This window comes from Bufo bufo, chromosome 1 (assembly GCF_905171765.1).
Source record: "Bufo bufo chromosome 1, aBufBuf1.1, whole genome shotgun sequence".
NCBI lineage: Eukaryota > Metazoa > Chordata > Amphibia > Anura > Bufonidae > Bufo > Bufo bufo.
Genome location: NC_053389.1, coordinates 233,385,206 through 233,410,007, shown reverse-complemented (window position 1 = coordinate 233,410,007; position 24,802 = coordinate 233,385,206). Strand labels below are relative to the sequence as shown.

The window sequence follows — 24,802 nt, the reverse complement described above, 5'->3', positions numbered from 1 at the left end:
GCCAGTATGAAAACTGAATATTCTTTCCACATTAGGTATACTGTCCAGGAATTCAAAGCTTCCCCTACGGTATATAACACAGATACCAGTGCTTTCATTGCACTTCTTTTGGCTGTGCACTGTTATTGACTATCATCTATCTCCTGCACTGCAAGGATAGCAGTGTGGGAAAGCCTGTAGGCAGGGCCAGGGCTGAAAGCAATTTGTAGGTCTGGCAGAAGCTGTGACGCTAGTTATGGGGGAGGGCAACGGATGTTGTGTTGCGATTGTGCTGAGAGTCTGAACTTTATCCAGAGAGGTCAGGAAGGATCAGGCACCAGGAACAACTCAGGTCTGTCATTGCTCCTTGTATGCGTCTCCCTACCTCTATATATTAAACTGTACATCATGTCCCCTCTTTTGAATCATGGGTATAACTCTCTATATATTTTCTTGTATAGAAGCTGCACAGTGCCACTTCTCTTGTCCTGTATACTGGGTGTAATTCTAAGTATCTGCTCTTATTCTGTATATATGGACACTGCACAGTACCACTTCTCTTGTCCTGTATAATGGGTGTAATTCTCAGTATCTGCTCTTATTCTGTATATATGGACACTGCACAGTACCCCTTCTCTTGTCCTGTATACTGGGTGTAATTCTCAGTATCTGCTCTTATTCTGTATATATGGACACTGCACAGTACCACTTCTCTTGTCCTGTATTCTGGATGTAATTCTCAGTATCTGCTCTTATTCTGTATAAATGGACACTGCACAGTACCACTTCTCTTGTCCTGTATACTGGGTGTAATTCTCAGTATCTGCTCTTATTCTGTATATATGGACACTGCACAGTACCACTTCTCCTGTCCTGTATACTAGGTGTAATTCTCAGTATCTGCTCTTATTCTGTATACATGGACAATGCACAGTACCACTTCTCCTGCCCTGTATACTAGGTGTAATTCTCAGTATCTGCTCTTATTCTGTATATATGGACACTGCACAGTACCACTTCTCTTGTCCTGTATACTGGGTGTAATTCTCAGTATCTGCTCTTATTCTGTATATATGGACACTGCACAGTACCACTTCTCCTGTCCTGCATACTGGGTGTAACTCTCAGTATCAGCTCTTATTCTGTATATATGGACACTGCACAGTATCACTTCTCTTGTACTGTATACTGGGTGTAATTTTCAATGTCTGCTCTTATTCTGTTTATATGGACACTGCACAGTACCACTTCTCATGTCCTGTATACTTGGTGTAATTCTCAGTATATGCCCCTATTCTGTATATATGGATACTGCACAGTACCACTTCTCTTGTCCTGTATGCTGGGTGTAATTCTCTGTATCTGCTCTTATTCTGTATATATGGACACTGCACAGTACCACTTCTCTTGTCCTGTATACTGGGTGTAATTCTCAGTATCTGCTCTTATTCTGTATATATGGACACTGCACAGTACCACTTCTCTGGTTCAGTATACTGGATGTAATTCTCAGTATCTGCTCTTATTCTGTATATATGGACACTGCACAGTACCACTTCTGTCCTGTATACTGGGTGTAATTCTCAATATCTGCTCTTATTCTGTATATATGGACACTGCACAGTACCACTTCTCCTGTCCTGTATACTGGGTGTAAATATCAGTGTCTGCTCTTATTCTGTATATATGGACACTGCACAGTACCACTTCTCCTGTCCTGTATACTGGGTGTAATTCTCAGCATCTGCTCTTATTCTGTATATATGGACACTGCACAGCAGTGGCGTAGGGATCGCCATAGCAACCATAGCAGTGGCTATGGGGCCCTACGCCACTGGGGGCCCGTCCGGACCGCATTCATTTTAATTTTTTTTTATTAACACAGACAGGCAGACAGGCCCGACAGCCCTCCCAGTGTAGTGGGCGGGGCTTGGGCGGTCCGCGGCTCGGGCCTGGCTGGGGGGAAGCCAAGGAAGGAGTAGTCAGGTCAGGAGTGGACTGGAGCAGGCGGGCCCGGGGCGCACTGCCGCACGAGCAGAAGATGAGGTAGGCGGTGGAGAGGGGGCCAGAACGGGGGCGTACCTGTGGGTTGGCCACTCTGTGAGCGGAGCTGCAGAGTATAACATGTACATGTAAGTTAAAAACCAATATACAAATCCACATAAGGGACAGACCACAGAGATCAGCATGTACTGTCACTACACTATGGTGTCCTTAGTAGTAAGTATTCTGACTATAAAGGGAACTCTATCTATGAGAGCCTGGTATCCATGTCTTATGCCCAAATTAACAGTCAACGATACCTATAATATTGTTCATGAAGCAGATCTGCATTAGTGGGACTGTGGATTCCCACACGCTGGTAACATGGAAGTCATCCTAACAATCAGATTTGCAAAATGAGAGAATGTCATATACTGCACTAATGTACATAAAATCAGCAAGCGGATTTCCCTCTGTATATATTCCACTGACAGAATACAGTAGCTGTATCACTTCATCCTTGTACCCTGCTCTGATGGTTCCTACAAAGAGTGAAATGTTACAATGCGATGCATATCTGCTCATTTCCATGTCTGTTCTGCCACCTTGAGGCAGATAAATCACATATCTGGTGTACGCAGCCTAGGTTCCATCAATAAATACCATGCAGGCACAGGACCTTTATCGAATACATACTGCTTTAAGTGAAGCCAGTATTTTACCGACGACTTCCAGGTCACAAATCAGATGCTGAAAATGCCTCACCGTTACAATCAGTTTCCACTTCTTATATTACCACTAATCTTATATTAGGGTTTTATTGGTTATGCAATCCCCTAATGTCATTTTTAAAGCGGATCTAAAGATTGTGCTTATATTGTGATTTCCATATGTATCATAAATGATAAACCAGTGATGTAAGGCTGTATTCACATTAGCCTTTGAATGTGGCCATCACATTAAATCTTTTATCAGCTGAACCTGCCAATTTCCATGCGTTAGGCCAACCATCTAATATGTATGCAGCCTCTTGACTTTCCCCTAATGACTGATGTTGGGAGAAATAAGGATCGGGAACATTGGATTTCAACTGTCCAATCGTTTTGTTCTCCCCTCTCCTCATTTGCTACTTATGCATTCTTGGCCAAGCTAACAATGCATATGTATGGGAGGATAGGCAGAGATAACTGTTGGCTGAATGATCCTTCAGCCAACATTAGAACTCAACAGAGTTACATCACACATATACAGTATAGTACAGTGATGCCCAACCTACGGCCCGCGGGCCAAATGCGGCCCACGAAGCCGTGTCATGCGGCCTGCGCAGTGACCGAACTTTATCAGCGCAGGGCGCGCTGCGAACGGCACAGGCAGCAAAGCGATGCTGCCTGTGCCTGCAATCTCACTGCCCAGCGCCGCCTCCTAGCTAATTTATTCACTGCACTTGCCTCTGTGAAATTGAAGAGAAGCGCCGTAATCTCGCACAGGCGCACTGGCAGAGGCATCGAAGTGCGCATGCACTGTCTTCCTGGCCTCTGCCAGTGCGCCTGTGCGAGATTACGGTGCTTCAATTTCACAGAGGCAAGTGCAGTGAATAAATTAGCTAGGAAGCAGCTCTGGTTGGGGGGGATATCTGTGGAGGACACTGAAGGGGGGATCTGTGGAGGACACTGAAGGGGGGGATCTGTGGAGGACACTGAAGGGGGGGATCTGTGGACGACACTGAAGGGGGGGATCTGTGGACGACACTGAAGGGGGGGGATCTGTGGACGACACTGAAGGGGGGGATCTGTGGACGACACTGAAGGGGGGATCTGTGGACGACACTGAAGGGGGGATCTGTGGACGACACTTAGGGGGATGTTGGGGTGGGAGGTCCTGGAGGGGTGTTTGGGTGGGAGCTCTGGAAGGGGTGGGAGGTCCAATAGGTATGTGGGGGTGGGAGATCTGGGATTTTTTTTTGCTATGGGGCCCAGTCATTTCTAGCTACGCCCCTGCTGCACAGTACCACTTCTCTTGTCCTGTATACTGGGTGTAATTCTCAGTATCTGCTCTTATTCTGTATATATGGACACTGCACAGTACCACTTCTCTTGTCCTGTATACTGGATGTAATTCTCAGTATCTGCTCTTATTCTGTATATATGGACACTGCACAGTACCACTTCTCCTGTCCTGTATACTGGGTGTAATTCTCAGTATCTGCTCTTATTCTGTATATATGGACACTGCACAGTACCACTTCTGCTGTCCTGTATAGTGGGTGTAATTCTCAATAGCTGCTCTTATTCTGTATAAGAGGGGCAAAGGTTTAAAAGGAATATCAAAAAGTATTACTTTACTGAGAGAGTAGTGGATGCATGGAATAGCCTTCCTGCAGAAGTGGTAGCTGCAAATACAGTGAAGGAGTTTAAGCATGCATGGGATAGGCATAAGGCCATCCTTCATATAAGATAGGGCCAATAGCTATTCATAGTATTCTGTATATTGGGCAGACTAGATGGGCCAAATGGTTCTTATCTGCCAACACATTCTATGTTTCTATATATGGACACTGCACAGTACCACTTATCTTGTTCTGTAGGTTGGTTGTAATTCTCAGCAACTGCTCATATTGTATATATATGGACACTGCACAGTACCACTTCTCTTGTCCTGTACACTGGTAGTAATTCTCAGTATCTGCTCTCATTCTGTATATATGGACACTGCACAGTACCACTTCTCTTGTCCTGTACACTGGTAGTAATTCTCAGTATCTGCTCTCATTCTGTATACATGGACACTGCACAGTACCACTTCTCTTGTCCTGTATACTGGGTGTAAATCTTAGTATCTGCTCTTATTCTGTATATATGGACACTACACAATACCACTTCCCTTGTCCTGTATACTGGGTGAAATTCTCAGTATCTGCTCTTATGCTGTATATATAGACACTGCACAGTACAACTTCTCATTTCCTCTATACTGGGTGTAATTCCCAGTATCTTCTCTCATTCTGTATACATTGGCCTTGCACAGTGCCACTTCTCGGGTGGTCAAGCTCTATGTATAGGTGAAATGTGATCTGGTAAATACACCTTACAATACTGTCCAATAAAGACCTGACATTAACAACACTGGCATTAACAGAGCTGATGACAATTGTAGGAGAGTACCTGGGGTGGTGGTAGATGGGAGGTACGTGCCACGGGGGTCCTGGCCCTGGTGGAGTAAGAGCCGGCAAAGTGCATTTTGCAGCGGTTATGCTGTTAAACACAGTGGATCCGGGCCGGCTCTTACTGGGAGCATGCAGAGATGCGGGTGGGGGCCTGTCTTCCCAAGATCCAGGCCAGGGTTTGCAGGGAAGGGTTAAAACCCGACCAGCAACAAGGGTGTGGTGTGCAATGTGGAGGTTTTTGTTCTCTGGCTGTGAGAGGTGGAGGTGAGCTGGGCTGTGTGCTGAGGCCTGTAAAGGACTGTGCGGGAACCCGCAGCTGAAGCCAGGAGGGATCCGTGTTCCGTGGCTAGAAGCCCGGACCCAAGGACTTACTTAACCAAGGAGAAAAAGGTGACATTACTCCTGGCTTTAAATAGATTTTGCTTTATGTGACGGAAACAGGCCTCAAGTAGCCTGCGGCAGGTTTGGGGCCCATTCAGGGACTTGCTGTGCTTGAGCTATTATTTTGCTGTTGTGTGTGACCACCCTCCCTATGAACTGCACCGCCTTTCACTTGTATGCACCGTGTGAATAAACAAAGCATCGTGTTTTACACCAAGACCGGTCTGTGTTGCCTCTATACTGCACTCGCTACCACTGCCTACCAGGGCGGATCCCCACAATTGGTGGCTTTCAGCGGGCATACTGCAGTAAGGCTGGCCAAGAATATTTATCCGGGTGGTGCACGGCTGCATGTCATACATTCAACCAGCAAGCTTGGTCGTCCCGGACAAAATGAAGGAGCTGGTTAAGCAGTTGGTGCTGAGCAATGCACAACAGCAACAAACAGTTTGCTGGTACAAAAAATGGCGCTTATGCAAGAGGCTCTGCATGCGTCCCAGCGAGAGACCCCACCGGCAGTGATTCCATCGCCGTCGGCTCCCAGGGATAAAGTCCGTTCAGCATTAAGGAAAATGGCTCCGGAGGACGATGTAGAGGCCTTCCTGATGGTGTTCGAGAGGACCGCGGAACAGGAGAACTTACCGTCGGTACAGTGGGCTGAAGTGGTGGCGCCATTCCTAGTCGGAGACGCCCAAAAAGCGTACTTCGACCTCAGCAGGGAGGACGCCCAGGACTATGGGAAGCTGAAGGCTGAGGTGATGGCGCGCTTGGGGGGTTACTACCTATGTGCGGGCGCAGAGCGTACATCGGTGGGCCTTTTCTGAGTCCACACCCGTCCGGTCTCAGGCATATGACCTGGTACATCTGGTGAGGAAGTGGCTCCAGCTGGAAACTTGGAGCCCCTCCCAAATGGTCAAGCGAGTGGTCGTGGACCGTTTCGTGCGGACACTGCCAAGGGCCATACAGCGCTGGGTTGGTCAGGGAGACCCCGGCAACCTGGATCAGTTATTAAGCCTAGTTGAGAGGTATGTGGAGACCCAGGACTTGGTGCGGGACTCAACGCAGGCATGGGAAACCCGTCAGGCTCCCTCTCAGGCTAGGGATCCGGAAAAAGGGACCCAACCACAAAGAGGGGGGGGGGAGGCTAGTCCTGCTCCGGGGAAGAGAGACCAGGGAGGGACCACGGGGATTCAATGTTGGCACCGCCACGGCCTGGGACATAGGGCAGCAAACTGTCCTCAAACACCTGAACCCATGGACTGCGGGTTCGCTCGCCGGTCCTCTTTCTTTGCCTGGCCTGTATGTACCGCGGATCCCCGGCCGGCTGCCGATATGCTGCCCCTGTGCCAAGTCTTGGTCGATGGGCATCCGATTAATGCTTTGCTGGACTGTGGGAGCCTGGTGACCCTCGTGCATGAGTCCTTAGTGTCTGAGACACTCCCAGAGAAGCAAACCCTGTCCATTGTCTGTATCCATGGGGACCGCCGGGAGTACCCCACTGCCAGGGTTACCATGTCCATGTTGGGCCGAGAGGTGCAGCATGTCGTCAGAGTGGGACGCAAAATCCCTTATGCCGCCATACTGGGAAGGGATTTTCCTTTGTTCTGGACTCTATGGAAAAGCGATATGCCTTCCCTTAGGGACGGACGACGATCGGGCCCAGTGCCCGAAGATCCCGATGCGGGGATACCAGCCGTAGGGGTCACCACATCACCTGTAGAGTGTCATCCCGATAGGTTTCCGCTAGGGGTGTTGGCAGGCGAATCTGTGGAAACCCCGTCCATCCCAGACCTGGAGGTATCCCGTGACACGTTCGGGACCACCCAGCTCCAGGATCCGACATTATTGTGGGCGAGGGAAGGGGTGACAGTGGTAAATGGGGTGGCTCAGCACCCCGGGGACGACTCAGTGTTTCCCCATCTGGCATTTAACCAGGACCTGCTGTACAGGGTGGACAAGGTGCAGCAGGAGGTAGTGGAGCAGCTGGTGGTACCCCAGCCATACCGCCGTATGGTACTAGACTTGGCCCACTCCCACGTGCTGGGAGAACATTTGGGCGTAAAAAAAAAACAAGAGCGGATTCTGCAAAGGTTCTATTGGCCCGGGGTTTATGAGGAGGTCAAAAGGTTTTGCAAATCCTGTCCAGTGTGTCAGATGACGAGCCCCCAGCCCCACTATCGAAGTCCCCTAGTACCCATGCCTATCATCGAGGTCCCCTTTGAAAGAATAGGGATGGATCTGGTAGGCCCCATAAAAAAGTCGGCCAGAGGGCTCCAGCATATCTTGGAGGTCCTAGACTATGCCACCAGATATCCTGAAGCGATCCCACTACGTCATACTTCGGCTAAGCTCATAGCTAAAGAACTCATGGGTATGTTCGCAAGGGTGGGGATTCCGAAAGAGATGCTGACTAACCAGGGGACCCCCTTCATGTCTTAGGTGACGAGGGAACTCTGCAAGCTTTTAGGGGTTAAACGGTTACACATGTCCATATACCATCCTTAAACCGACGGACTGGTGGAGTGCTTTAACAAAACCTTAAAAACTATGCTCAAAAGAACCGTAGCCAAAGACGGAAAGGATTGGGACCTGTTGCTGCCGTACGTATTGTTCACAGTGCGATAAAGTGCCCCAGGCATCTACGGGATTCTGGCCCTTCGAGCTATTATACGGTCGACGTCCAAGAGGGTTGCTAGACATCACTAAAGAGGCGTGGGAGCAACAGCCCACCCCACACAAGAGTATTATAGAGCATATAGAAAAGATGCAGGACCGTATAGAGACAGTCCTACCAATCGTCCGGGAACACATGGAGGCCGCCCAACTGGCACAGAGTCGGGTATACAACCGGAGTGCCCAGGTCCGGACATTTAACCCGGGTGACCGGGTACTGGTGCTAGTCCCCACCATTGACAGTAAGTTTTTGACACTGTGGCAAGGTCCCTACGAGGTGAAAGAGAAGGTAGGGTCAGTGAATTACAGGATATCCCAGCCAGGTCAGCGGAAGCCAGAACAGGTATATCATGTAAATTTACTGAAATCGTGGGGAGATAAGGAGTGTCTCGTTGGGGGCGGCCCAAACACTGTCTTGTCTGCGGGGAAGATCCCGGCCCCACCCGAGGTCCCAGAGGGCACCTCCGCGGTAAAGATAGCGGGTGTTCTGTCGACCAAACAAGCTCAGGAAGCCAAAGAGTTGGTGAGTCGAAATAGGGACGTGTTCTCTGAGCTTCCTGGTCGAACTTCGGTAGTCCGACATGACATCGTCACCGAGCCCCACGTCAGGATACGGTTAAAGCCGTATCGTGTACCGGAGGCCCGGCGACAAGCCATTTCAGAAGAAGTAAGGTCCATGTTGAGGTTAGGGGTCATTGAGGAGTCCAGGAGCGAGTGGGCCAGCCCCATAGTCCTCATCCCAAAACCTGACGGTACTCTGCGCTTCTGCAATGACTTTAGAAAGCTCGACGAAGTGTCGAAATTCAATGCTTACCCCATGCCCCGGGTAGACGAGCTCATAGAGCGGCTAGGGAAAGCTCACTATTTCTCTGTCCTCGACCTCACAAAAGGATATTGGCAGGTGCCTCTCACGGAGGCGACAAAGGAGAAGACTGCCTTTGTCACCCCCGAGGGGTTATTTCAGTACCAAGTTTTGCCCTTTGGCCTACATGGCGCTCCAGCCACCTTCCAGCGATTGATGGACGTCATCCTACGGCCCCATCGTCCATATGCTTCGGCATATCTGGACGACATCATCGTGTTTAGCCAGGACTGGTCACCTGCCCAAGGTACAGGCTGTAGTCAATTCACTTAGAAAAGCCGGACTGACGGCCAACCCAAAAAAGTGTTCGATCGGGTTCAAGGAAGTCCGGTACCTGGGATACGTGATTGTGCGGGGAGTTGTCAAACCCCAGGTAGACATGGTTGAGGCGATCAAGAGCTGGCCCAGACCTCTTACCACCAAGCAAGTACGTTCTTTCCTAGGGATGATAGGATATTACATGCGCTTTATCCCCAACTTTGCCACAGTAGCCGGTGATGGTCCGCTGGGATGAGCAGGCGGAAGAGGCGTTCTCCCGTTTGAAGTCAGCTCTGTGTGGGTCCCCGGTTTTGGTGACACCCGACTTTACACGGGAATTTGTCGTTCAGATGGACTCCTCTGGAGTAGGCCTAGGGGCAGTACTCTCTCAGGAAATCAGTGGGGAGGAACACCCTATTGCCTTCCTGAGTCGCAAACTCACCCCAGCAGAAACCAGGTACAGCGTGGTAGAGAGAGAATGCCTAGCCATTAAGTGGGCCCTCGAGTCCCTTAGGTACTATCTGTTAGGGAGAAGGTTCTGTCTGGTGACCGATCATTCCCATCTCCAGTGGATGAGCCAGGCCAAGGAGGAGAGTGCCCGGGTCACCAGATGGTTCTTGTCCCTCCAGAATTTTAAGTTCAGTGTCGAACACAGGGCAGGCCGCTTACAGGGGAATGCCGATGCCCTGTCCCGGGTACACTGTTGTACATGTGTCCAACCTCTCAGGATTGAACAGGGTGTGCAACCCTTCAGGGTTGAACAAAGGGGGGGAATGTGTAGGAGGGTACCTGGGGTGGTGGTAGACAGGAGGTACGTGCCACCGGGGGTCTTGGCCCCGGTGGAGTAAGAGCCGGAAAAGTGCATTTTGCAGGGGTTATGCTGTTAACACAGCGGATCCGGGCCGGCTCTTACTGGGAGCAGGCAGAGATGCGGGTGGGTGCCTGTCTCCCCACGGTCCAGGCCAGGTTTTGCAGGGAAGGGTTAAAACCCGACCAGCAACAAGGGTGTGATGTGCAATGTGGAGGTTTTTGTTCTCTGGCTGTGAGAGTGAGAGGGGGAGGTGAGCTGGGCTGTGTGCTGAGGCCTGTAAAGGACTGTGCAGGAACCCGCAGCTTAAGCCAGGAGGGATCCATGTTCCGTGGCTAGAAGCCGGACTCAGGGACTTACTTCACCAAGGAGAAAAAGGTGACATTACTCCTGGCTTTAAATAGATTTCGCTTTATGTGATGGAAACAGGCCTCAAGTAGCCTGCAGCAGGTTTGGGGCCCATTCAGGGACTTGCTGTGATTTGAGCTATTATTTTGCTGTTGTGTGTGACCACCCTCCCTATGAACTGCACCGCCTTTCACTTGTATGCACCGTGTGAATAAACAAGGCAAGTGTTGCCTCTATACTGCACTCGCTACCACTGCCTACCAGAGCGGATCCCCACACAATGAACTGGTAAATATCACGTGATGTTATGTTTTAACACGAGATCTTTTTTCGTCCATAATTCTGCACTGATTAATTCCATAATATATCATTATATCATGAAGCTGTGTTTTTTTTATACAAGTATACAAATTCCCTGCAGGCATGGAATTACATTATAACATTCTGTCTGCCGCAGCCGCCAGTAGATGAAGCTTATTGATAAATATATAAATATATATATTGTAGGTATTTCAGGTGTCAGCGGCAGCTAATGCTGATTGACACTTTACTATTTTAGTATGGCTGTATAGCTGATCCGGGGCGACTCTTACTGGGAGTAGTCAAAGTGCTGGGTGGGTGACTACTCCCCACGTTCCAGGCCAGGTCTTGACTAGCCTATAAAAAACACAGCCGGCAGTTTCAGCTCGAAGTGATTACCTCTCTGTGACAGAGGAGCTCTGGCAATCGCTGGTGTGGGAACTGAGCTCTGTGCTGGGCTGAGCTGAGACCTGTGTGTCTGGAGTGCAGGCCACCTAAAGCCTGCATTTGGACTGCTGGTGGCAGAACCGCTGAGAAGGTGACCTTTTTTTTAATGCACGTACTTTCTACTCGGTGTGAACAAACAACAACCTTGCAAAGAGTGTTTTTGTTTGACCTTATGTGTGAATAAACACGGACATTTGAATTACAAACTTGTACTTTGCCTCTGTACTGCACCCACTTATCCCAACTACCAGAGCGAATCCCCACTATATATATATATATATATATATATATATATATTGTGGGGATCAGCTCAAACATTGACTTCAGGTGTCATTTAAAGAGGACCTTTCACTAGTTTAAAAACTAAAAACTAACTATATCAGTGGGCAGAGCGGCGCCCAGGGGTCCCCCTGCACTTACTAGTATGTCTGGGCGCCGCTCTGTTCGCCCGGTATAGGCTCATAGCCTGGGACTCCCAGGCTATGAGCTGTGCGCTACGATTGGCCAGCGCTGCAGCAAGGGACAACCCTAATACAAAAACTCTGCCCCGTACAACAGAGGGAGCTGCACACACCGGAGCCTATACCGGGCGAACGGAGCGGCGCCCAGACATACTAGTAAGTGCAGGGGGACCCCTGGGCGCCGCTCTGCCCACTGATATAGTTAGTTTTTAGTTTTTAAACTAGTGAAAGGTCCTCTTTAAACAATAGTCTTTTATTTTGTTCAACACAGACTTAACCAATGCTCACTTACTTCAGCAGGTAAACACAGAGAAACACAGTCCATATGAAATGGTACAACTCACAGTCCTCTGTAGTTCCAGAGTTCCACCACCCGCTGGAGAGGGGGGAAAAGAGTAGGCAATGGCAGGCTTATCCACAGCAACACACCACACAGCTTTACTCCCAGTCTGTTACACTTCCAGACTAGGAACCAGCTCTCCTGGGATTCCTGGCTTCCAACACCTGGCCTGGATACGTGGGAGTAGTCATCCCACCCTGCTCTTTGACTACTCCAATGAAACCCGGCCCGGATCAGCTGCAGCTAGCAACTAAACTACTTCTAGCAACTGTCAGTAACCTAGGGTTACTGACAAAACATTACCGGTTCATTTCACTGAGGCCAGGCACCTCGGTGACACGTATCTATCATCTATTATGGCACCTTGTGCCTTCTCACAATATATATACAGTACAGACCAAAAGTTTGGACACACCTTCTCATTCAAAGAGTTTTCTTTATTTTCATGACTATGAAAATTGTACATTCACACTGAAGGCATCAAAACTATGAATTAACACATGTGGAATTATATACATAACAAACAAGTGTGAAACAACTGAAAATATGTCATATTCTAGGTTCTTCAAAGTAGCCACCTTTTGCTTGGATTACTGCTTTGCACACTCTTGGCATTCTCTTGATGAGCTTCAAGAGGTAGTCCCCTGAAATGGTTTTCACTTCACAGGTGTGCCCTATCAGGTTTAATAAGTGGGATTTCTTGCCTTATAAATGGGGTTGGGACCATCAGTGGCGTTGAGGAGAAGTCAGGTGGATACACAGCTGATAGTCCTACTGAATAGACTGTTAAGATTTGTATTATGGCAAGAAAAAAGCAGCTAAGTAAAGAAAAACGAGTGGCCATCATTACTTTAAGAAATGAAGGTCAGTCAGCCGAAAAATTGGGAAAACTTTGAAAGTAAGGGCTATTTGACCATGAAGGAGAGTGATGGGGTGCTGCGCCAGATGACCTGGCCTTCACAGTCACCGGACCTGAACCCAATCGAGATGGTTTGGGGTGAGCTGGACCGCAGAGTGAAGGCAAAAGGGCCAACAAGTGCTAAGCATCTCTGGGAACTCCTTCAAGACTGTTGGAAGACCATTTCAGGGGACTACCTCTTGAAGCTCATCAAGAGAATGCCAAGAGTGTGCAAAGCAGTAATCAAAGCAAAAGGTGGCTACTTTGAAGAACCTAGAATATGACATATTTTCAGTTGTTTCACACTTGTTTGTTATGTATATAATTCCACATGTGTTAATTCATAGTTTTGATGCCTTCATAGTCATGAAAATAAAGAACTCTTTGAATGAGAAGGTGTGTCCAAACTTTTGGTCTGTTCTGTGTATATATATATATATATATACAGTGAGCTCCCAAGCTCTTAGTGGTGGCTGCAGGCTACAGAAAAATAACCTACAACCATTAGAAAGATACAATATATTATGAAATTACTCTTTACTTTATATAAATGATATTCAGACGGTGCTTACAATATCAACTCCCAGCTTATTTTGACAACATGATTGCAAGTACAGCTCTAGATGTGGCTGAAGTATATCCGTAGTATTGTACTATTATCTCTTGACCATGTCAATTTCAATCAACTTTATACATAGGTAATGACATATTGCACAGACTTCAGGTAGGAAAAGGGTTAAATAGCTCTTGTTTTCTCTCCATGACTTAGTTGTTGGATTCATTTAACACATGCAAAGTTCCTCATTTCTGTCAGTTGTTTTCGGTTCTTAAGCAGACATTAGGGTTTTACTTCCTGTTTAAAAGCGCTGAGCTTCAAAGGGGATATCCGACAAAAATTATTCTACATTTTTAAAGTCAGCATCTGGATCTGAATACTTTTGTAATCGGTTGTAATTAAATATTTTGTATATCCACTGAGTTATTGAATACATTTTGTCTGTGTAGCGCCACCTGCTGTTTTTATTTTCCTTATTTCTCTGTCCACCTCAGTAACATTGCAGAGGTGGACGAACATGCTCAGTTCCATCCTTCAGCTGCCACCAGCAGTATCTTCTGTTGGAAGCTGTGACGATTACAGGGAATGGGCTGCTGCAGAAGAGAATCTAGCCTGAAGACAATCCAGGAGAGCAATTGGAGCAATGAATGTTGAGAGCTCTAAACTCATCTGAAGTACAGGGCTGGTTCTAGCTTTGTTAAAAAGATTATCATGTACTAAATGATGTCTGATTTTCATTTTTTACATTATTCATGGGATAACTCCTTTAACCATTTCTATATAAATGCCTAGAGTCTGTGCTGATGACTGATTTCAATAGAAGTCCTCAGAGAAATTTCCATTAACCAGTAGGCAATGGGACTGGGAGCGAGATTGTCAGATATACATTAGTACACACTTACAAAACAAGTTGATTCAATATCACTTTTTTTATCAACAAAACTGGCGCAAATTTTAACGGATGTGGAACATAATCTCAGATTGTTGGTACACATGTAAAAGTTGATCTCTGGCTGCTAAGCAAAATGCATAAACATAAGGTTCTTAGTATATATTTTGATCAAAATGAATAAGCCTACGTGCCAACTTAATGGTGACCTCTTTCAAGTTGGTCCCTACACTAAATTGGCACAGCTCTGTTGCCAGAATACATAGGGGATCTGGTAAAACTATAAGGGGTGCCTCAGTCGGCACAGAGCTGGTAGTTCTCAAATTATAAGATGTGAATCCAGCTCTGGATGGGACTGTAGTATATGACATGATGTTTCTGTATAAGATAAAGACTGTAAGGCCTGTCGATAACGGGTCCTCTGCAGACTCCATCATGAGTACCTCTAGTAGTGGCTGTAGTGATTTATTTGCCGGGGTCATGCAGAGTTTGCATTGCACTCTATCAAAACAGAACTGAGGACAAAGCTTAAGCCGCGGGTAATTAATGGTTCTTCCACTTAAATCCTTACGATTTAATATAATGTAATTTTTCTCTGGCTGAAATCACAGCTATTTATGTATGCAAAATTAAAGGGTTAAAACATTTTAAAGGGGAACACAGCCATTGCGGGTGACATGTGGGAAGAGATTTGGGTGCTTTGCAGGAAAATGCGCGATTTTTCCCGGCGAGTGCAAAGCGTTTTAATGTGTTTTACACACGTGTGAGAAAAATCTGCATGTTTGGTACCCGAACCCGGACTTCTTCACAGAAGTTCGGGTATGGGATTGGTGTTGTGTAAATTTTATTATTTTCCCTTATAACATGGTTATAAGGGAAAATAATAGCATTCTTTTTTTTTTATAAACATTTCTTTATTCGTTTTTCCGATATATAAAAGGTCATTACAGCAATTACAATGTGAAATACATTCAGTCAGTACAAATTACATCAGTGCTTGTAAATCACCCTAGTAGCCTTATATGATTCTTTACCACATTTTATAAACAAATACCCCTTTCCCCACAATCACGTACCCTAACACATCCTTTTACTTCCTGTCTTGTCCGTCTTGAATATCATTATTATCAGTCTATTTAAACCCAATCATCTGCTTCCTTAGACCATCTCCCTCTGATCTAATTTCCCTAAAGTTCCTTTTATTTGTTCTGTTAAGAACCAAGCCGTGCACCTAAACGTATCCATCAATGTTCGAATTTCTTCATCCGTAGTCGCATTACCATAATTTCTTAGATGATTTTGATGTCCACATTGATGAGTGAAATGGGCCTATACGAAGAGGCCAATAGTGGGTCTCCCCCAGGCTTCGGTAATAACTTAATATGGGCAACATTTGTTTCCGAGGGTATGAAGTTAACTCCCAAGTACCCATTATAGATCGTTGTTAATAATGGCGCAATTCTATCGCTAAGAATTTTATAAAAACTCCCCCGAATACCCGTCAGGTCCTGGAGCCTTCCTCAGTGACATAGTAGAGATTACCCCTGACACCTCTGAGGGTGAAATATGAGCATTTAGCGCATTTAGATCATCAGAGTAAGGGTCCATTCACACGTCCGCAATTTCGTTCCGCAAAGGAATTGCGGACCCATTCATTTCTATGGAGCAGCACAATGTGCTGCACGGATCCGGAATTGCGGATCCGCACTTCCGGGTCCGCAATTCCTTTCCCGAAAAAAAATAGAACATGTCCTATTCTTCGCCGCAATTGCGGACAAGAATAGGCTTTTCTATTAAGTGCCGGCGAATCGCGGTCCGCAAAATGCGGAATGCACATCGCCGATGTCCGTGTTTTGCGGATCCGTGGATCTGCAAAACACACACAGACGTGTGAATGGACCCGAATTGTGGGGCATTTTGACTTTTCTAAGCCATTCCTCCCCTGTTTCCTCATTCTCCATCCCTACCTCATAAAGGTTTTTATAAAAGTCCCTCAGTATCTCATTTATGGACTCGGGATCAGTTCTCAGTATGCCTCTATCGTCTCGCAGGGCTAAAATAGGAACAGATGGTTTATAATCTTTGACCGACCTGGCCATAAGCTTGCCGGCTTTCTTCCCAAATCTAGATAACTGGGCTTCTCCCTGAGATCTGAACATTTGTTCCCTCCTCTTTAACCAGTGTTCATATTCAACTTTCTCTTTTTTCCAGATTTGTTCCAACTCGTCAGAAGGGCGACTTTTGAAAGCTGTATAAGCTCTCCGGAGTGCCTTACTGTGTGTATCTATATGGTAATCTACATTTTTCTTTAATCCTGCCATATGTGAAATCAATTTGCCCCGAAGCACCGCCTTCGCTGCATCCCATGTTAGCTGAGCATTATCTGGATTATTGTTCAGTTCCATATACTCATCCTACCAACCCAATCAGCCATTCCCAGCACATATAACTCGCTCCCCCCCCCCCATATACCAACTCAATTAACATATACATTTCAACAGAGTTTAGCAAAACATAAAAGATATTCACTTCATACCCTCTTACATAACTCTTCAGAACTTGACTTGTTCCCGACATGGTAGTAGTGTTACACATACCTAATATCTTACTGACTCCTCCTCTTACTATCCTCCCATGAGATTTTATGCTTAACATTAAGAACCCCTAGTTCTAAAGTGAAAAAAAAACAATACTGCAACATCAATCATATAAAGCCGATGAAAAGATTCAATAAATCTAGCCCGATATGTGTCCCAGGCATCACATTGTAGAGTAAATCGGATACAAATACCTAGCCCATCAGGGATGTAACAACTCTCGTCCACCCCCGTGGGGATCCGGCAAGCTAGTCATAGCCCGACCCCGAAGCTGTTAATCGCTTGCTCCTTCTGAAGCAAAGTCAGGTCACCCTTTTCGCCTTTTTGCGCTGTTCTTTTGGTGAGTCTCTGGATCCCGGGATGGGGTCCCCTTGATTTCCATCTGGTCCTGGGGAATGAGCTGGTGTTGGAGATATTTTCCTCCTTCCCACTTGTATCTCTGCCTCTATGTTCAACGCCATTGCCACTTCTCTAGGTGTTTGGAACGTGTCTATTGTACCGTCCTCATGGAAAATTTTCAGCGTGGCCGGATAGAGAAATGTGAATCTCATCTTCCTGTAAAAAAGCTCTGAACAGATCCACGAAAAAGGCTCTGCGTTTCTTAAGAACTTCAGCGGAGAAATCGTTAAATAGGAGAACTAAATGTCCTCGTATTTGCACTGGTGTGTGCGCTTTTTTGTAGGCTTTCAGAATTTCCACCTTTTTCGCATAGTTTAGGAATTTCATGATGACTTGTCTGGGTCTCTGACCCCGGCAACCAGATTTTTCATCAACGGACCTCAAATCAGGGCCTACGCGATGTGCTCTTTCCACCTTACAGATCATTTGTAGACCAACTGCTTCAGGTAGTTTGCGCTCGCAAATACATGGCTTGGCCCGGGCGCTGGCAATCAATGCTATTCCCCTGCTGTACAGTGGCTGAATGAACAAATAAAAGGTGTGCTATCCTGTGTCTAATCAGTAAGACATTAGCAATCTACTGAGAGCTCTCTTGTGAGTCTTGTCACTTGAGTAATTTCCATTAGGGTTTCTTAATGTGCAAATAAAGTGGCACATTATACAACCCTAACAAAGTCCACAGTCCATCACAAAATACTGCCGCCAGCAGCACAAAATACATCTCCAAAAACTTACACTGGCCGGCCATAAGGAAGGCCCAGGTGGCCTCCTGGGCATCGGTCCACCAGGAAGTTTCCCTGTAAGGTCTATGGCCAATCCACCCCTTGTAACACCACAGATAATCTATACTAATAAAAGCCCTGTGTACGTGCTCAGGGCTGTTGTCCGTGCGTGTGTGCCGATTAGTGAAGTGCGCATGCGCGGCGCACAAACCAATCAGCACACACTCTATCGGATCAGAGTTTTCTCCAATCCGATGGTATATTTTAACTTGAAGCGTCCCCATCACCATGAATATACCATCGGATTTAAGTTAAATCGTGAAAACTCTGATCCGACAGTATATTCTAACACAGAGGCGTTCCCATGGTGATGGGGACGCTTCAAGTTAGAATATACTAAGAACTGTGTACATAACTGCCCCCTGCTGCCTGGCAGCACCCGATCTCTTACAGGGGGCTGTGATCCGCACAATTAACCCCTCAGGTGCCGCACCTGAGGGGTTAATTGTGCGGATCTCAGCCCCCTGATCGGGTGCTGCCAGGTAGCAGGGGCCAGACCCCCCCTCCTTCCCCAGTATTAAAAGCATTGGTGGCCAGTGCGGCCACCCCCCTCCCTCCCTCCCTCCCCAGTATTAAAAGCATTGGTGGCAGTGACCACAGGCTAACAACCCCCCTCCCCCCCATCATTGGTGCAGTAGCGTCCTGGCTGCCATGGTAACCGATCGGATGGGGGGGAGGGGGTTGTTAGCCTGTGGCCACTTCTACCAATGCTTTTAATACTGGGGAGGGAGGGAGGGGGGGCCACACTGGCCACCAATGCTTTTAATACTGGGGAGGGAGGGAGGGGGAGGGGCTGCACTGGCCACCAATGCTTTTAATACTGGGGAGGGAGGGAGGGGGGGCGCACTGGCCACCGATGCTTTTAATACTGGGGAGAGAGGGGGGTCTGGCCCCTGCTGCCTGGCAGCACCCGATCAGGGGGATGAGATCCGCACAATTAACCCCTCAGGTGCGGCACCTGAGGGGTTAATTGTGTGGATCACAGCCCCCTGTAAGAGATCGGGTGTTGACAGGCAGCAGGGGGCAGTTATGTACACAGTTCTTAGTATATTCTAACTTGAAGCGTCCCCATCACTATGGGAACGCCTCTGTGTTAGAATATACTGTCACATCTGAGTTTTCACGATCTAACTCAAATCCGATAGTATATTCTAACATAGAGGCGTTCCCATGGTGATGGGGACGCTTCAAGTTAAAATATACCATCGGATTGGAGAAAACTCCGATCCGATGGTATATTAATAGGGACTCCTGACTTTACATTGAAAGTCAATGGGGGACGGATCCGTTTACAATTGCACCAATATTGTGTCAATGTAAACGGATCCGTCCCCCTTGACTTACATTGTAAGTCAGGACAGATCCGTTCGGCTCCGCACCGCCAGGCGGACACCAAAACGCTGCAAGCAGCGTTTTGATGTCCGCCTCCAGAGCGGAATGGAGGCGGAACGGAGCCAAACTGATGCATTCTGAATGTATCCGCATCTATTCAGAATGCATTGGGGCTAAACTGATCCGTTTGGGGCCGCTTGTGAGAGCCTTGAAACGGATCTCACAGGCGGACCCTGAAACGCCAGTGTGAAAGTAGCCTTAGTGAAGTGCGCATGCGCGGCGCACAAACCAATCAGCACACACTCCACACACACACAGCAGGGACCGCCCAAAGCACCGCGCTGCCGGCCAATAAAAACACGGCGCATCACATGCATCCCGGACAGCCCACAGCAGCGCGGCCGTCCAATCAAAGTCGCCGCCTAGACCGCCCACAATTGTGCCAGCCAATAAACACACGGGCACCACACGCTGTACGGACCACCCACAGTATGGAGCCGTCCAATCACACCATCCCCACAACTGCGCCGCTGGCCAATAACCGCCTCTTATAGTGTGTGGTGTCAGTTGGAGCAGAGTGCATAAGAAGCAGAGTGCATAAGAAGCGCCACCATTACATGCACAGTGACAGAAATTGCTCTCAGATACACACTGCAGCTGTTGCCAGCAGTATTAGCCAGCACCACCAATCAGTGCCAGCAATAATTGCCAGCCATCAATCATTGCCACCAGTCACAGAAACAGCAGTCAGTGCCAGCCCTATCAGCCACCAGTCACAGTGCCAGTGGTCTCAGCACCACCAGTTAGTGCCAGCTCTATCAGCCACAAGTCACAGTGCCCGCCGTCTCAGCACCACCAGTCAGTGCCAGCAGTCAGTGCGAGCTGTATCAGCCACCAGTCACAGTGCCAGTGGTCTCAGCACCACCAGTCAGTGCCAGCAGTCAGTGCCAGCCGTATCACCCACCAGTCACAGTGACAGCAGTCTCAGCATCAACAGTCAGTGCCAAGCGTATTAGCCACCAGTCACAGTGACAGTGGTTTCTGCACCACCAGTTAGTGCCAGCTCTATCAGCCACCAGTCACAGTGCCCGCCGTATTAGCACCACCAATCAGTGCCCGCTGTATCGGCCACCAGTCACAGTGCAAGTGGTCTCAGCACCACCAGTCAGTGCCAGCAGTTCTTGCCTGCCATCTCAGGCACCAGTCACAGTGCCCACAGTCTCAGCACCACCAGTCAGTCCTAGCAGTCAGTGCCAGCTGTATCAGCCACCAGTCACAGTGCCAGTGGTCTCAGCACCACCAGTCAGTGCCAGCCGTATCAGCCACCAGTCACAGTGACAGCAGTCTCAGCACCACCAGTCAGTGCCAAGCGTATTAGCCACCAGTGACAGTGGTTTCAGCACCACCAGTTAGTGCCAGCTCTATCAGCCACCAGTCACAGTGCCAGTGGTCTCAGCACCACCAGTCAGTGCCAGCCGTATCAGCCACCAGTCACAGTGACAACAGTCTCAGCACCACGTGGCACTGCCAGTCGTCTCAGCCACCAGTAAGTGCCAGCTGTTTCAGCCATCAGCTGCAGTCTCAGCACCACCAGTCCGTGCCAGCCATCTCAGGCACCAGTCACAGTGCCCACAGTCTCAGCACCACCAGTCAGTGCCAGAAATCAGTGCCAGCAGTATCAGCCACCAGTCACAGTGCCAGTGCTCTCAGCACCACCAGTCAGTGCCAGCCGTATCAGCCACCAGTCACAGTGCCAGTGGTCTCAGCACCACCAGTCAGTGACAGCTGTATCAGTCACCAGTCACAGTGCAAGTGGTCTCAGCACTACCAGTCAGTGGCAGTCATATCAGCCACCAGTCACAGTGCCTGCTGTCTCAGCCAAAAGTCAGTGCCAGTGACGCATATTACAGCTACATATAAGTCAGTATTACAGTAAGAGAAAATATTCTAAAATTATAAAAGTACAAGCCTATATTACTTGGGCTTTTTACTAACAACATGCCTCCCCAAAAAAAGGACACATCAAGTAGAACAAAAGACACAGACAATGAAACCCTACATAACCAAATTCTCCTGGAGAAACAGTCAAGTCAGCAAGTAAAAATCAAAAAAAGAAAGGCTGAAAAACAAAGAAAAAAACGAGCAAATAGATCAATTTAAGAAAAAGAAAATGAGTGTCACAAAAACGCTAAAATAGAAAGATTCAGAAGAGCAAATAGATCTATAGAAGAACAGGAAAATCAGCGTAAAAAAGAATCTCTAAGAGAAAGACAAAGACGAGCAAATAGATCTATTGAAGAAAAGGAAAATGAGCGTCAGAAAAATGTGAAAGCACACAGAGCTAGGAGAGCAACACTACGTCAGCAACAAGCAATAAAAAGAGGCAGGGTAACAGATCTACAAACAGACACAACACATTTATCAACAGCCACGCAGGAGAGGATAAATGATATAAGAGAAAGACAAAAACGTAAGAGACATGCTGAAAGAGAAAAAGCTAGGAGAGCAAGTCTTACATCAGAAGAACGACAATTACAATGTTTGCGGCAAGCACAATTACAGAGACTGGCCCGAAGTAAACGAGTGGAAAATAACGAATCCCGGGCAACAATAGAAAGAATGGCAATGATAAATGATATAGTTAATATAAATGAGGGTAACATTATACCCCACACATGTGGAGATTTAAATCAGATATGCAATTTTTGTCAAGCAAAACATTTTGAAGGAGAAAGACCATCTGATCAAAAATTTACACAGTGTTGCTCAAAAGGAAAAGTAAATCTTCAACCAATTCGAACAAATCCGTTTATACAGCAGCTCATGATGGGTCAGCATCATTACAGCAAAAATTTCATGCAAAATATAAGGTCAATAAATAGTGCTCTAGCATTTGCATCTATGGGTGCTAATATTAGTCCTCCTTCTGGCTATGGGCCATACTGTTTTCGAATCCATGGTTCGATTTGTCACAGAGCAGGAACACTGCATCCTCAACAGGGTGAAAACAGACAGTTTGCACAATTATACATTTTAGATCCTTCTGAAGCTGAAGTTCTGAAACAAAGAATGCAAATTTCTGCCAACTCAGGAGTAAATACAGAGCGTATGCAAACATTAAGTACATTTATGGCACAATTCAATCCTTTTGCCGAGGCCTGCAAAATGTTCTACCAAGTTGAAAAAGAATATGAAGAGAATGCCTCCAAAAATGACAATGTTATTAAGGAAGTGTCCATGACAAAAGTACAAGATCGCAAAAATGACCAAAGGCGCTATAACGCACCAAAATATAATGAGGTTGCTTTTATTTTTCAAAATGATGATGGAGAACCACCACTTGAAAGAGATCTTCTTATACACTGCAAACCAAGTGAAGAGTATACAAATAAAATAAAAAACACAAAGAATTTGTGTCCTTGATCCTAATTTGGAACCCATGGTTTATCCATTGTTATTCCCCTATGGGGATCAAAGCTGGGGAATTGACATTCCATTTCAAAACAGACCACAAGCTTTATTAAATTTACCAAATTAGTCACACAATCCTAGACTTAGAGTCACTCAAATGCAATACTACGGTTACCGTCTTTCCATTAGAGAGGATTTTAATCCCTTTTTAAATGCAGGCCGCCTTACACCGCAATATATAGTTGATGCATATGTAAAAACAGAAACCAACATACTCAATTATATACGTCAAAATCAGCCTAAATTGCGTGTTGAAAAATACTCTGGATTAATGGATCATTTGTTTAATGAAGCCAATGAAGCAAGCCTGAGTCCTGGAAAAATGTATATTTTGCCTTCTTCATTTGCAGGGAGCCCCAGAAACATGCAACAAAATTATCAAGATGCTATTGCAATTGTCAGAAAATATGGAAAACCAGATCTTTTTATTACAATGAAATGCAATCCCAAATGGGAAGAGATTGTACATAACCTACAACATGGACAAACTGTTGATGGACAACCACATTTAGTTGCAAGAGTATTTCACCTAAAACTCTAATTGATGACATCAGTAAAAAACATATTTTTGGAGTCCCAAAAGCAATGGTCTACGTGATAGAATTTCAAAAGAGAGGTTTACCACATGCTCACATACTTCTCATTCTTAAAGAAAGCTGTAAACCAAAAAATTAAGAACTGATAGATAAAATTGTCTCTGCTGAAATCCCTAACATAGAAATCACTCCTCGCTTACATGCAACTGTAACAAAGCATATGATTCATGGACCATGCGGAGCACTCAATCCTAATTCTCCATGTATGACAAATGACAAATGCTGTAAGGATTTTCCGAAGGAATTCCAACAAAAAACTATTGCTAATAGCAATGGCTATCCAAAGTACAAGAGAAGAAATACAGGCCAAACTATAATTCTTAACGGAAAGAATATTGATAATTCTTGGGTTGTACCATATAATCCTTACTTAGCGTTGAAGTACAATTGCCACATTAATGTGGAAGTTTGTGCATCAGTGAAAAGTGTCAAATACCTTTTAAATATGTGTACAAAGGTCATGATTGTGCAAATGTTGTCATTCAAGAACAAGGTACTTTGAATCATGATGAAATAAACACCTTTATTAATTCTAGGTATGTCAGTGCTCCAGAAGCAGCATGGCGTTTGCATGGGTTTGAAATGCATTATCAATCCCATACCATCCATAGATTAGCAGTGCATCTGCCTGAAGAACAATCAGTTTTTTTCAACCCAAAGGACATTACCACAGCGGTACAGAGAGCTTTAAACCATGATACTCAATTGGCAACTTGGTTCAAATTGAATCAACAAAAGAGGAAGCAAAGAATATATTATATTCGGACATTCCTTTGCATTATGTGTTTGACTCTCAAAATTGTTGTTGGAAATTGCGTCAACGTGGTGCAGAAAAAATTATTGGACGAATGTATTCTGTCAACTTAATATCAGATGCAGAGCGTTACTGTCTGCGTCTATTATTGCTGCATGTGGCTGGTGCAGTATCCTTTGAAGATCTGAGGACAGTACATGGTAATGTCTATCCCACTTTCCAAGAGGCTGCAAAAGCAAAAGGACTTATTAATGATGACGATGTGTGTGAGAACACTCTGGAAGATGCTGTCCACTTTACAATGCCTAAACAACTTAGGGAATTATTTGCATATGTCTGAGTTTTTGCATCATTACAAAATATGAATGCACTTTTTTCTAAAATATGAGCAATATCTCATAAAGATTTAGTTCACAAACATAAACAACACAATGATGATTGTACAATTTGTCGTAAGATCGCACTTAAATAGCCAACATTCTGGTACTACATGGCAAAAACTGTGAAGATTTGGGATTGCCTTCC

General features: G+C 46.3%; 1 protein-coding gene across 1 annotated transcript in view; it reads left to right on the top strand.

The window, feature by feature from the left end:
- The first annotated feature begins 238 nt into the window (after positions 1–238).
- ADA2 (adenosine deaminase 2) overlaps positions 239–24,802 on the top strand; it is a 68,969-nt gene continuing 44,405 nt past the window's right edge. Inside the window, exon 1 of the mRNA XM_040436792.1 lies at positions 239–331. The gene's annotated coding sequence lies outside the window, so the exon portion shown is untranslated. The remainder of the gene's footprint in view (positions 332–24,802) is intronic.